The sequence below is a fragment of the Phyllostomus discolor genome, chromosome 1 (assembly GCF_004126475.2).
Source record: "Phyllostomus discolor isolate MPI-MPIP mPhyDis1 chromosome 1, mPhyDis1.pri.v3, whole genome shotgun sequence".
Classification (NCBI taxonomy): domain Eukaryota; kingdom Metazoa; phylum Chordata; class Mammalia; order Chiroptera; family Phyllostomidae; genus Phyllostomus; species Phyllostomus discolor.
The window spans coordinates 174007281-174022483 of record NC_040903.2 but is presented as its reverse complement, the minus strand read 5'-3'; the positions used below and the strand labels follow the sequence as shown (position 1 = coordinate 174022483).

The 15203-nt window shown below is 39.7% G+C and overlaps 1 protein-coding gene and 1 long non-coding RNA gene across 2 annotated transcripts in view; one reads left to right on the top strand and one right to left on the bottom strand.

Moving 5' to 3' along the window:
• Positions 1-15203, bottom strand: part of ZNF609 (zinc finger protein 609) — a 196995-nt gene that overhangs the window by 80528 nt on the left and 101264 nt on the right.
• LOC118496674 lies at positions 2899-5217 on the top strand. The gene is made up of 2 exons (XR_004899231.1): positions 2899-2965; positions 4940-5217. It is a non-coding gene; the product is annotated as an uncharacterized LOC118496674 (long non-coding RNA).

Sequence of the window (15203 nt, the reverse complement as noted above, 5' to 3'; positions counted from 1 at the left end):
TCTCAAGTATTCAGCTTGGGTGATAAGGGAGGCTGTGCCACTGGACCCTACAGGACACCTACTACATTAGGCCACACTACCAAGACATGGAGTCAAAGCAGCTCTACCTAATACATAGAAACAAAAACAGGGAGGCTGTCAAAACCAGGAGACAAAGAAACATAACCCAAATGATAGAACAGATCAAAACTCCAGAAAAAGAGCTAAATGAAATGGAGATAAGCAATCTATCATATGCAGAGTTCAAAACACTGGTTATAAGGATGCTCAAGAAACTTAGTGGAGACCCTAACAGCACAAAACAGATCTAGTCAGAAATGAAGGATACACTAATTGAAATAAAGAACAATTTATAGGAAACAACAATAGAGTGCATGAAGTTGAGAATCAAATCAATGATTAGGAACCTAAGGAAACAAAAAACAATCAATCAGAACAAGAAGAAAAAAGAATCCATGGGGCTGACATGCTTTAAAAGGATCATTCTGACTGCTATGTTGAGAAAGATTATAGGGTACTGAGGTGATGGGAGTTTAGTTAAGTCTTATTATAATAATCCAGATGAGGTTAAAAAGTGGTGTGGAGCAGGTGGTAGCAGTGGAGGTGGTGAGAAGAGGTTGGATTTTAAATGTATTAAAGATAAAGCCAGTAGGATTTGTTGGTGGATTGTATGTGGGATGGGAGAGAATGAGGAGTCAAGAATGACTGGTTGGCACTGACCGCCATGGCTTGGTTGGGTGTTGGCCCACAAGGTGATTCACCAGTTCGATTCCCAGTCAAGGGCACGTGCCTGAGTTGCAGGCATGGTCCCTGGTCAGGGTGCAGAGAGGAAACCAGTGGATGTTTCTCTCTCACATTGATGTTCCTTTCCTTCTCTTCCTCCCTTCCCTCCTTCTTCCCCCTCTCTAAAACTAAATACATTCTAAAATAAATAAATAAAAAAAGAATGCCTCCTTGGCTCAAGCAATTAGAAAAATGGAATTACTATTTACTGAGATGAGGAAGACTGAGGAAGATCAGGTTTTGGAGAGAAAAAAATCAAGAGTCTGGTTTTGGACATATTAAGTTTGCAATGACTAACAGATACAAGTGAAAATGTCAAGTAGGCAGATAAATATATGAGGCTGACTGTAAATTTGAAGTTGTCAGCATATAAATGATAGCAGAGGAGATAACAAAGGGAGTGGGGTGACAGAATTAGTAGTCTGAGGCCTGAGCCGGGGGCGCTCCAGTGTTTCAAAGTTGGAGAAATTATAAATAAGCAGCAAAGGAGAATAAGGTGAAGCATGCGATAAGGTGAGGGGAAAAATCAGGAGACTGTGGTTATAGAAATCAAGTGAAGAAAGTATCTGAAGATGCTTTTGAATCTTCTGAAAAGTCAAGTAAGATAAAGACAGAGAAAATTTAGGACTATCAAGAAAGTAAAAGGACAGCCGGTTACAAAATGGGGCAACATAGTTACAAATCACATATCTGTAAGAGACTTGTATTCGGAATGTTAAAAAAAAACACAAGAAACAAATAACTCTTGCAACTCAGTAGTGAGAAGACAAACAACCCAATTAAAAATGAGCAAAGGATCTAAATAGACATTTTTCCAAAGAAAATATACAATCAGCCAATGAGCACATGAAAAGATGCTCAGAATCATTAGCCATTAGGAAAATGCAAATGAAAATCACAACAGTGATACTACTTCACACACACTAAGATGGTTAACATACAAAAGTAACAAGTGCTGGTGGGGATATGGAGAAGTTGGAACCTTTTTAAGTTCCTAGTAAAAATTATAAATTAGTGTAGCCCCTTTGGAAAAAAGTTTTGCAGTTCCTCAAAATGTTAAACAGTAGCCAAATGACTCAGCAATTCTACTCCTTGGTATATGTCCAAGCGACCTGAATACATATATCCACACCAAACTCGTACATGAATGTTCACAGCAGCATCGTTCATAATAGCCAAAGAGTAGAAACAACTCAAATGTGTCCATCAACTGATGAATGTGTAATCAAAATGTGATGTATATCCTTACACTGAAATATTGGGCATACAACGGAACAAAGTATAACGTGGATGATCCATAAAAACATTATGCAAAGTGAAAGAAACCAGTCACAAGGCCATATATTGTATGATTCCATTTATATGAAGTGTCTGTAACAGGCAAATTCATAGTCAGAAAGTGGCATAATGGTTTCTGAGGGCTAAGGGAAGGCAGAAATGTGGAGTGACTACTAAGGGGCACAGGGTTTCTTTTTGGAGTAGTAATGATGTTCTAAAATTGGACTGTAGTGATCCACAGCTCTGTGAATATACCAAAATCCCCTTTAGTTTATACTTTTAAAAGGTAAATTTTTATATCTCAAGGAAGCTACTACGTGAAAAAAATATTGAGAACTGACACATGAAGAGGTCACTGTGTCTCTGACAAGGGCAGTTCCTGAAGAGTGGCAGAGGTAAAAGCCAGATTAGGGTTGGTTTAGGAGAGAACAGGAGGAACAGTGGAGACTGCAGTATAGACTATAACTGGGTCTGCACTATAATTGGAATAGTTTCGCTAAAAGGAGCTGAGAAACAGGGTACTTTCTGAATGACGATGTTGGATCAAGAGAGGTTGTTTTTAAAAGATCAAAGGTATTTATAGTGCATGTTTGCTGCTGATGGGAATGATCCTACATACAGGGAAAATAAGTAATTCTGCAATAGAGAGAAAGGAAAAATGCTCGAGTGAAGTCCTTGAGTAGACAAGAGGAAGAGCTCTTATGTATAAGAAATATCAGCTCTGCATAGGTATACAAGCAGCTCATTGGCAAAGACAAATAAATGGGTACGAGTGAGTAAAAATAAATGGCAAGATGTGTGCAGAATGGGTCGAAGCTCTTGCTTCGGTCCTTTTTAGTGGAACAGCAAGCAAGGTGAGAATGAAGACGGGAGAGGAGTGCAGGAAGTTTGAGGAGTTAAGAAGGTATGAAAGAGAGGACTTCTGGCCAAGATGGAGGCATAGGTAGACACACTGTGCCTCCTTGCACAACCAAGATAGAGACAACAACAATTTAGAAACAGAATAACAACCAAAACTGACAGAAAATTGATCTGAATGGAAATCGGACAGCCAAGAAGTTGAAATAGGCGTGTTCATCCAGACTGGTAGGAGGGGCGGAGTAGGGCAACCGGCTGCGGGTCGTGGCGCAGAGAGCAGTGGGACCGGGTGCGTGAGGCATCCGGGGCATGCAAGACTGCAGCGGGTGGAACCTGAACACACAGGCAGCAGCTGGCAGACCCCAGCTGAGGGGTGGCAACCGGCAACCCAGCGAGGTGGCGATTGTGAGGCAGGGCACTGCGCGCAACCCAGGATCCCAGCGCTGGGAAACAGGGCCTTGGGGCACTGATTGAAAATACCTGTGGGGACTGAGGTGCAGGGAGGAACTCCCAGCCTCACAGGAGAGGTCCTTGGAGGGTCCCACGGTGTGTACAAGCCCATCCATGTGGGAGTTGGCACCAGAGGGACCCAATTTGCTGGGGGAAGCAGTGGAAGAAACTGAGGTCCCATCGAGAGTGGAGCAAGCACCATTGTTCCCTCTCGACCCCGCCCCCACATACAACGTCACAATCTAGCAACTGGGGTGCCCAGCCCTGGTGAATACCTAAGGCTCCGCCCCTCAACGTAATAGGCACGACCAGATGAAAGGAAAGGGGATAGAGAAGATGGCTCAAACACAATTGAAAGCCCCACAACCAGTTTTTTTAAGCGACCGAGAGACAGCCAACCTATCAGATGCACAGTTCAAAGCCCTGGTGATCAGAATGCTCACAGAATTGGTTGATTTTGGTCACAAGTTAGATGAACAAATGAAGGCTACAATAAGTGAAATGAAGAAAAATGCACAGGGAACCAATAGTGATGGAATGAAAGCTGGGTCTCACATCAATGGAGTGGACCAGAAGGAAGAAAAAAAACATACAACCAGAAAAAAATAAAGAAGTAAGAATTCAAAAAAATGAGGAGAGGCTTAGGAACCTCCAGGACATCTTTAAACGATCCAACATCTGAATTATAGGGGTACCCGAAGGAGAAGAGGAAGAACAACCAGTGGAAAACTTATTTAAACAAATAATAAAGGATAACTTCCCATTCTGGCAAAGGAAATCGACTTCCAGGAAGTCCAGGAAGCTCAGAGAGTCCCAAAGAAGTTGGACCAAAGGAGGAACACACCAAGGCACATCATAATTACATCAGCCAAGGTAAAAACGAAGGAGAGAATCCTAGAAGCAGCAAGAGATAAGGGGACAGTCACCTACAAAGGAGTTCCCATCAGACTGTCAGCTGATTTCTCCAAAGAGACCTTACAGGCAAGAAGGGGCTGGAAAGAAGTATTCCAAGTCATGAAAGGCAAGGACCTACATCCCAGATTGCTCTATCCAGCAAAGCTTTCATTTAGCATAGAAGGGCAGATAAAGTGCTTCTCAGATAAGGTCAAGTTAAAGGAGTTCATCATCACCAAGCCCTTATTTTATGAAATGTTAAAGAGACTTATCTAAGAAAAGAAGAGAAAGAAAAGACATGTATAGTAAAAGGACAGCAAACTCACAATTATTAACAACCACACCTAAAGCAAAACCAAAAGAAACTAAGCAAACAACTAGAACAGGAACAGAACCACAGAAATGGAGATCACATGGAGGGTTAGCAACAGGGGAGTGGGAGGGGAAGAGAGGGGGAAAAGGTACATAGAATAAGTAGCATAGATGGAAGGTAGAAAATAGACAGGGGGAGGGCAAGAATAGTATGGGAAATGTAGAAGCTAAAGAACTGATGACACATGGACATGAATTAAAGGGGGGAAATGTGGGTGGGAGAGGGTGTGCAGGATGGAGGAGAATGAAGTGGGGAAATGGGACAACTGTAATAGCATAATCAATAAAATATATTTTAAAAAAGGTATGAAAGAGTGAATAGATAGGAAAATGTATAGTAGCATGGCTGTGAAATATTATAGGCCAACTTATGGCTAATGATCAGGAACTTAAAGTGAGAACAGGCAGAATAACTGCATGGTGTTGCATAGCTACATTCAGATGTACAGCTGTAGGCTTGGAGTAAGCCTAAAGTTGGATTTAACCATGGTTGAGGTTTTGTCAATGAGCAATTTAGGAAAGTATAGATGAAAGTAATTATAATGTAAGGAGGGAGAGGTAAGAACAAAGGTAAAGATTTGGTGGGGTAAAGTCAGATGTACAGTGCAAAAGTTGGTGAGGTCAAAGGACTGATAAGTTGAGACTCTAGCAAGGGCGTCCAACCTTTTGGTGTCTCTTGGCCACACTGGAAGCAGGGTTGCCTTGGGCCGCACATTATTTTGTGACATGTAATCACCCCCAAAAATCTCATAATGTTTTAAGTAAATTAACAATTTTATGTTGGGCTGCATTTATAGCCACCCTGAGTTGCAGGCTGGACATGCCTGCAGAGGAAGGGTACAGCAAAAAAGGAGGGAATGGTTAAAGAACAGGATGCTTGACACATAATTAATAGAGATGCAGCTCTAATTGACTAGGTCTAGGGCAGGAATCAGCAAACTTTTTCGGTAAAGTGTCAGATAATAAATATTTTTGGCTTTTCGAGCTAATGGTCTCTGCTGCAATACTTATCTCTGCTGTGGTATTGTGGGAAAAAAGCTATAGACAATACATAAACAAAGGAGCAAGGCTGTATTTAAATAAACTTTACTTACAAAAATGGGTAGTTTGGTGCAGGGGCACTAGTCTAGGGTATAACTATTAAAGTAGTAGCTGAGACAGGATGGGAGACAAAATCATCAGGAGAGAGGTAGCCAATGAACTAAAAAGAACAGGTATTGGCAAGATCATTAATATGGGCATTGAATTTACCGAGGATTAAGCCAGGAGTAGTGCTGGAGAGAGTGGCTGTGAGCCAGAAACTAAAGCCTTAAATGAATGATGGGGACATGAGCAAAAATGGGACAAATCGGAAAATTCCTCCATAAAAGCAGGAAGAAAACTAGCAAAAACTCAGAACCAAGTTTTTCAGAATTCTGGAAATTAATCAAAGACTTGTGTAATCTGGGGCACATTTATTCAGGAAGCACTGAATCCCATCCCCTGTTCTGAAAATCAACAGCTTACAATCACAGTAAAAAGTGGCAGCCTGACAACCACTAGAGGAGGCAGAAGAGGGCTGGGGTGACTTCAAAGCTTCATTCCCCCCAAACTGTCATTATTTGACCTTTCTGATGGTTTCCTGGAAGACCCCACTTGCAATGTTGTCTTTCTGCCTAGACTTAGAGCTTGCCCCGTGTGAAAAGCTTTTTCCTTGAGGGTAGGAGCACTGGTTGAAGATGCAGGCAAGTGTTTATTAAACTCAGTGGCTGCCTAAGGCAATGGATAACAGTTGGGGCAAATAATAGATTAACCTAAAAGCTTAAAAAGGAAAGGTATGGAAGGAGATGTCTACAGGGGCTTTGAAAAACTTTGATGTGTTCCTGGGAATCTAAGTATACACAAGACTGTGTGCATGCCCAGGGCTGAGGACATACTCAGGAAAGGCCTGAAAAGGCTTTTAAACTCTCAACTCTGGTTGACCTTGAGGCTCTGCACAAGCACAAAGTAAAGGCTAAAACAGAGCTTGACAATTGCCTGGCTGAGTGTTAAATTCTACATCCAACAAAACCATTCTACCAAAATCAGGAGAAATTAAGATATTCCCAGATAAACCAAAACTGAGAAAATTCAATGCTAGCAGACCTGCCCTATAAAGGACAGTAGGCAGTAACTTAAAAACACAGGAAGAAATAACTTCCCTGGCTGGTGTGGCTCAGTGGATTGAGTGCCGGCCTGTGCACTGAAGGGTAGCTGGTCAATTCCTAGTCAGGGGCATGCCTGGGTTGTGTGGGCCAGGTCCCCAGTTGCGAGTGAGCAAGAGGCAACCATACATTGCTGTTTCTCTCCCTCTTTCCCTTCCCCTCTCTCTAAAAATAAATAAAAATTTAAAAGCAATTTTAAAAAATCAAAAAAGCTTTAAAGAAAAAGAAATAATAAACACCAGTAAAGCTAACTCCCGAGCTGTGTTGGTTTTCTATCACTGTTTCAACGTATTACTACAAACTTAGAGGCTTAAAACAACACAACTTACGATGATTCTGGAGGTTGGAAGGCTGAAATGGTTCTCACTGGGCTAAAATCAAGATGCTGACAGGGTTTCACTTCTTTGTACAGGCTTTAGGAAAAAATCTGCTTTCTTGCTTTTCCCCAGCTTTTAGAGGCAGCCTGCATTCCTTGGCTCACAGCCCCTTCCTCCATCTTCAAAACCAGCAGTATAGTATCTTTAAAACTCTATTATTTTCCTACTTCTTTCCCTTATAAAGACCCTTGTGATTACACTGGGCCCACCTGGATAAATCAGGCTAACTTCTCTATCTCAAAATCCTTAACTTAGTGACATCTATAAAAGCTCTTTTACTATTTAAGGTAACCTTCACACGCTTACTACAGCAGGTAAATACAAAACACAGTGTAAATGTATTTTTTGTAACTTTTTGTTTCTCTTACCTAATTTAAAAGACAGCTGCATAAAGCAAAACTTATAACCTGTGTTTATGGGCAAATAATGTTTAAATATGTATGATAATAACAGCACAAAGGAGGGGGGAATGAAGAACAAAGATTTTGCATGCTACTGAAATTAAACTGGCATTAATCCACCCTAGATTATTATAAATTAAGGTGTTAATTATAATCCCTGGGACTACTACTAAGAAAATAACTCAAAATATAAGATATAACAAGGGGCCCTGGATGGTATAGCTCAGTGGATTGAGTGCAGGCTGCAAACCAAGGGGTCACTGGTTTGCTTCCCAGTCGGGGCACACGCCTGGGTTGTGGGACCAGGTACCCAGTGCGGGGGCGCATGAAAGGCAACCACACATTGATGTTTCACTCTCTCTCTTTCTCCTTACCTCCCCCTCTCTCTAGAAATAAGAGAGAAAGAAAGAAAGAAAGAAAGAGAGAGAGAGAGAGAGAGAAAGAAAGAAAGAAAGATAAATACATAAATAAATAAATAAATAAATAAATAAATAACAAAGGGCCCTGGCTGGTGTGGCTCAGTGGATTGATGGCCAGGCTGTGAACCAAGGGGTCCCTGGTTCAATTCCCAGTCAGGGCACATGTATGGGTTGCAGGTCAGGTCCTCAGTTAGGCATGTGTGAGAAGCAACCACATGTTGATGTTTCTTTCCCTCTCTTTCTTTCTCCTCCCCCCCCTCTAAAAATAAATAAACAAACGAATAAAATCTTTTTAAAAAGCAACAAGGGAATTGATTAAAGAAATGGTACACTAGAACATATATTTATTTATTTTTATTTTTTTAGAACATTTATATAACACAAAAGACTGTTGTAGAGAAATAGAGCAACAAAAAAGATATGACACATAGAAAATAATGCAGAGATGCACCTGGAATTCAATTAATGTCATTTTTACAGAGGCAACGGGATAGAGAGCCTGAGGCAAGAAATCCAGGTTGGAAATGGGAGGAAAATGGCAGGTGAGCTCTGCTCTGAGGATAAATTAATACCTGCAGGGTGAACACACCAGTCCACACTGACTGTGGTGACGGAAAAGTGGAACATAAATTTGCAAATGATTTTTTCAGTCACCCACCAAACATCAAGCACTAACAGTGTGTCAGGCTAAGAAGAAAGACACATGCTGCATTACCATTCACAATGTTAATTTACTTAACGTTATTTACCTTTTGGCTAAAAGTAAACCCAGCTGTACAATATTTACTATAAAAATACATTCTGCATTTTTCAAATTAAAAAAAAAGAAAATAACTAGCAAAATGGTAGACATAAATGCCATCAATAATTACATGTAAATAAATTAAACATTCCAGTTAAAGAATGGGAGGAAGTTACCCCAGAGTCTGTAAAATGACTAAAATAGACAAATGACAATTTATATTCCTGAAAGGTTTTAGAGAAAAAAGAGAGACAATGATCTGTCTTTGGGCACCGGGCAAGAAAAACTGAAGGACACCCCACTTTAGGTTCAGCGGTATACCGAACATGACAGAAAGGACAGGTACTGCCTGAGAGGAATGCAGTGAAGCGGGATCCTATGGGGATGTTTATGACTTTTTTAGATATAAAGAAATTTTAAATATTTATTTAGGAGAAACTATCACTTTTTTCCCTTTATGTTTCCTTTCTTTGAGTTCATGCTTTGCTTAGAAAGTTTTTCATATCCTGAGAACAGAGAAAAAATATTCATCTACATTCCTTTTATATCCAAGATTCTTAAGTTAGGCCCTTAGTCTATTTAAGCTTATTGCATAAAACTGACTTTCTGCCCTAGCTGGTGTGTCTCAGTGAATTCAGTGCCGGCCTGTAAACCAGGGGGCAACTACACATTGATGTTTCTCTCCCTCTCTTTTGCCCTAGCTGTGTGGTTCAGTTGGTTGGAGCAGCATCCGTATACCAGAAGGTTGCTGGTTCGATTGGGGTTCGATCCCTAGTCGGGGCAACCAATCAGTGTTTCTCTCTTGCTCTCTCTCTCTCTCCCCTGCTTCCTCTCTCTGTAAAAATCAATAAGCATATCCTCAGGTGAGGATGAAAAAAAAACACCTCTCATTTTTCTTTCATAGAATCCAAAGGAAAAGAGAGTCAAGGAGACAATAATGTATCCTAGAAAGAGCATTACATTAAAAAGCAGTAGTACTGACATTTAATCTAAGATCCACTTTGAAGTTACTGGGTGGCAGCTTGATCTCTAATTTGCCTTTTCCTCTCCCATTGCCACAGTTCAACTCCACACCACCCCAGTGTACAGCTACTGGTTACTGCAACATCTCCCAACTGGCCATGGTGACAATAGTCTCTCCTTTTTCCAATCCATCCATTACAAAGGTTATAATTATAGCCTTTAAAAAAACCCTCTTAAAATGAAGGATTCATGTCCACAGTTTATGTAAGTCATTTGTTAAAACAAACAATTCCATATAAAAACAAGAATATGAACAAGCAGTATACAGAAAAAATACAAATTAAAATGACAAAACCACTTTCCCACCACACTAGCCTAATTGTAAAAAGTGATAAACACCCAGTTTAGGTAAAGATATGCAGAAACAGAAACTTGCAAATTAAAATCTTATTTATATTAAGGAGTTTCATACTTAATGAAATCTAAGCGCTTTTTTTTTTTTACCATTTATTTATATATTTTTTATTTGGAAATGTTTATATCAGTACAGTGAAGGTAATTTTTAAAAGACACTGAATGTCATTAATTTATTATAAAAGAGACATGGAAATTATTTACATGGTGAAAGATTTCAGTATTTCAACAAAATGGGCTGTGTCATGTGATGCCATTTCAATAGTGATTTCAGTCTACATCCTTTCCAAGAATGTCACCATCTCTAAATAAGAAATAATCCTTGTCTGTAACCACTTTAGTGCCTCCATATCCTGAAAGAAGAACTTTATGTCCATCTTCCATGCTGACTGGTTGACTCTCTCCACTCTTTTCTCTGGAGCCTGGTCCAGCAGCAGTTCCTACTCTGCTCTCGCACCATGACCGCATGAAGAGACCAAAACCCAAACTCCTTGATACAATTTAAGGCCTTTCGCAATCTGACCTTGGCTTATTTTTTCCTGTTTCTTCTCTATACCCTACCCACCCTGAGTTTTACCTGCAAGTCACAAAGAAAAAACATGGAGCCCTGGCTGGTGTAGCTCAGTGGATTGAGTGTGGGCTGCAAACCAGGCATCGCAGGTTCGATTCGATTCCCAGTCAGGGCACATGCCTAGGTTGCAGGCCATGGCCCCCAGCAACCGCACATTGATGTCTGTCTGTCTTTCTGTCTCTCTCTCCCTCCCTCTCTCTCTCTCTCTCCTTCCCTTCCCTCTCTAAAAATAAATAAATAAAATAAAAAAAAAAAGAAAAGAAAACACATGGAACGTGAGATTTTTCATCCCTCTGCAGTTAGGGACATGTTATTCCTACTGCCTGGAATGATCCTTTCCCTTCATTTTGTCAATGCAAACACCATCATTTCCTTTCAAGATTTAATTCAAATATGCCCTTCCACAGTGTCCCTCTCCTTCATGTTCTCATGGCACTTTAAAACATAAGAGCTCTTAGCACTCTTCTTCCACTGGAAATTGTATGTTGATAATTGTCTTCCTAACAGACTTGAGGGGAGGCTCTTGAGATCTTAGTCTTATTTATTTATTTTTGTTTTTATAGCACTTAGCACATAGTTGGTGCTCCATAAAAAACTCAATTAATAAAATTTTGTCTAGCACCTAAAACTAACAGCAAGGTTTGTTTTTTTTTTTTCCATTTCTCAAAGTCTACAAAGACCAGTATTTACTATTACCTTAAATTTACAATTCTCGACCTGACTGGCGTAGCTCAGTGGATTGAGCACGGGCTGTGAACCAAAGTGTCACAGGTTTGATTCCCAGTCAGGGTACGTGCCTGGGTTGCAGGCCATGACCCCCAGCAACCGCACATTGATGTTTCCCTCTCTCTCTATCTCCCTCCCTTCCCTCTCTAAACATAAATAAATAAAATCTTTAAAAAAAAATTACAATTCTCCAACACACCACTGCCCAAAACACCAAAACTAACTACCTTATATTGGTAATCTGGGCTTTATTATTATTTACGAGGCTAAAAAAGCCAAATGTTGCTTTTATCAGCATGTGATTTTAGTAGGTTAATGAGAAATATTATAAATGCTGTTGTTGGAGAGAAGCGGTGGTGTGCAAGGGGGTTAGTTGACTCCATGTCGACAGACTGAAACTGGCCAGGGCAAGATTATTTATGCCACAGAAACTGGTGAACACTACACTAGGCCCTGTCCCCTCTTCCAAGCTGGTTAAACATTTACTAGCACACCATGGACGAAAGTGTATTTACTCTAGCAGGACAGCACTGTGACCAGTTGATGCGTAAACAGTAACTCAAGTCGTCCTTTTCAAGAAGCTTCCTGGTCTAGTCTAAACTTCATGTATTTTCCCCTAATTCAGACCTCCTAAAGCACTTATGTCAATGTCAAAAAGTTTTACTGTATTTTGCTGTGTATAATGCACACTTTTTTGCCAAAATTTTTGAGGGAAAAATAAGGATGTGCATTATGCATGGATGTAATGATTACATACCATGGGCATAAGGCATCATAATACTGTGTATAATGCACACAGAAATGTGGGTGTACACTATATACAGCAAAATATGGTACTTCCGTTCACCTAATTCATTCAATAGACATTTACTGAGTGTGGTACTGCCCATATTATTGATGATCAGTTGTTTTACCCACTCCTTTTCTTTTTCTCTTTAAACAGTAAAGTTCCTTCTTTTTTTAAATCCTCACCTGAGGATATGTTTATTAATTTTATAGAGAGAAAGGGGGGGGGGGGAGAGAGGGAGAGGGAGAGGGAGAGGGAGAGAGAGAGAGAGAGAGAGAGAGAGAGAGAGGAACACTGATGTGAGAGAGAAACAGTGATCGCTTGCCTTCTGTACTCACCTTTTGGCAGGGAATCAAACCCACGATCTACGTATGTGCTATGACTGGGAATCAAACCCAAAACATTTTGGTGTCTGAAAGGATACTCCAACCAACTGAAACACTCTGCTAGGGCTACACAGTAAAAGCTTCTTGAAAGAGGAGTGGGTTCCCACTGAGTATTTAATAGGTGGTGACTGGGGCAGCAGATACTGTGGTTGACACCCAACTTCCATTTCACCTGAGATAATCAGTCTAAGATAATCACAGAAATCCCATTCCCTCTGTCAGGAACTAGTTTAAAAAGAGGGCTTATGACCCAGTTACGGTCAAAGAGATGTGAGGATCATCAAAGTCTGCTGTGAGCTTCTGGGAAAGGCTTTTTGCTCCTAGGAAATAAAGCAGATTTCCCTTCCTAGTCTCATGTTATGGGTTTTGGATGAAATGCTTACAAAACTACAGTCATCACATCATCCCAAAAAAACCAAACACACCCCCCCAAACCTGACCTACCTCTGAAATTCTGTTAAGAGTGATAAAACGTTTCCTTAATTAAGCCATTTAAAAATAGGGTTTCTGTTACTGGCAGCCAAAGCACGTTAAATGATAAATCAGAAACTTGGACAAAGAAGTATGCACTGAACTAGGATTCTTACCACAGGAAAATTTGTTTAGAAAGTAACTGTACTTTAAATTGTGTTTTTTTTCTCTAACATTTTCCTCCTAGGCACCGCTATTTTTCAAAGATCAAAGTGAGTTTGCAGAGTTAGAGTTCCACAAAGTTTGTTCAGAAAAACAGCAGCCGTAGCCCTGTCGCTGTCCCACTTCTACCTGGAACTGACCTTCGCATTTCTAAGCGACTTGCTTGTATTGCTACCTCCTGATTTTTCACTTTTGGGAATTATCTATCAATTTTCCACTTTGGAAAGTGATGATTTAGATAGATCTCCTTTCTTCATCAGTACCCACATCTTTCTATCTCCTCAACTACCCTATATAATGACATTATACATTTGATTAGTTCAACATTCAGTGTACCATTACAATTAAGACAACTCACACTTGAGTCATATAGTAAACCATGATGTTTCTTTCCTTAACTGTACAGCTTTTTGCTTTTCTTGTAACTATTATCTTTTTTATTTACTTGCTTAGATTTTCTATGTATTCATCAATATTTCTCCCCAGAAAATCTTTGTCAAGTATGTAAATTTCCTCTCAAGACACTGAGACCCATCAAACACTCTATTACACCTCCCTAAAGAAGTCTCGGATCATTAACGTGGGCTGGCTGCCCTCTCAGTGCTGATGAACTGTTACCTGAAGTCTCCACTACTCTGAGGAATCAATCCCCTAGTCTTTCTTGTTTACTGGAGTTCCTGTTTCCTCTATTACATGTTTAGCTTTTTCCTCATTTACACCCTTATTCTGTGGAGAACATTTTCTAGTAGCTTTCTAGATGGTGTATGGGAAGTACATTTTTTGAGACATTGCAAGTTTATCCCAGCTTTTCAGGCAAGATTGATAGTTTGGCTGAAAAAAAAAAAACCCCACCAATTCTAGGCTCTGTTGTTGAATGTAATTCTGACAACACATGCACTAACTTTCTTTTTAATTTTTAGAACAAAAATTTGATGATGGATTTTTCATTGACATAGGAACTAAGAAGCACATGTCGACAGAAGTCTGCATCATAATTTATAATAGATTTATGCTAGCCTACAGTCAGCGTTAATGTTTAAGGAAAGCCTCATGAAACTGGCAGCAAGTAGGCACTGCATAAACTGTAGTTGTTAATAACAAAAACCGTATTTTTACATATGCAAGTTCTGATATAAAGAAAATAGATAAATTAGAACTAAAAGGAGCCAAACTAGGGATTTTGGTTTCTCAAGGTACCTAATACTGATTAGTCTCCAATTTTATCCATTTCTCAAATATATCAAGTAATTCTTTTGTATTTATATTTTTCTCAATTGGATAAAGCCAGCTTGTTTGGCTGAAACGTACGTTAAACTCCAAATATTGGCAAAGTTCGAGTGGCTATATCATTAAGTTCACCTTGTCAAAATTTCAAGACCTTCTTTTTTGTGAATACACAGTCCTACACACAGTCACACTGCCCAAGATCTCATTAATTTATATAATAGCACACAAAACCTGAGTAAGGAAGGGAATTAAGAATCAGAAGAAAACAAAGATGTCAACCTCCCTGAGGAAATAAAGGACTTACACAATGATTGTTATTCCCATTCTGCCTCCGTAAGATTCACAATGTAGTAATTTCGTAAGAATAAAATGCTATATATTGAGGAGTCAAGTCCCTTCTTTGATCACTAGGCAGTTTCTGCTTCACCTTTCTTCTTTTTTCATCTCCCATACCCAACCTCTAGATGTCAATATTCAAAACACTGGTGTTCTAGGAAAAATCTCTCCTTTTCTCCTTTAATGAAAACTGCAAGCAGGGAACATTCTAGACTTCCCCCTTTGGTTCTCTCATGTCTTGTTGCTCTTCAATGCCTACAATCAATCCAACATTCTCAAACACAATAGTCAAGGCTCACTCAGTACTAGGAAAGTCTCTCAAATGGAGAAATTTGATTTAAAATACATAAGGGTATCTAAAATAATAAGCATTTGAAGAATCAATATAGATTATGTACAATGT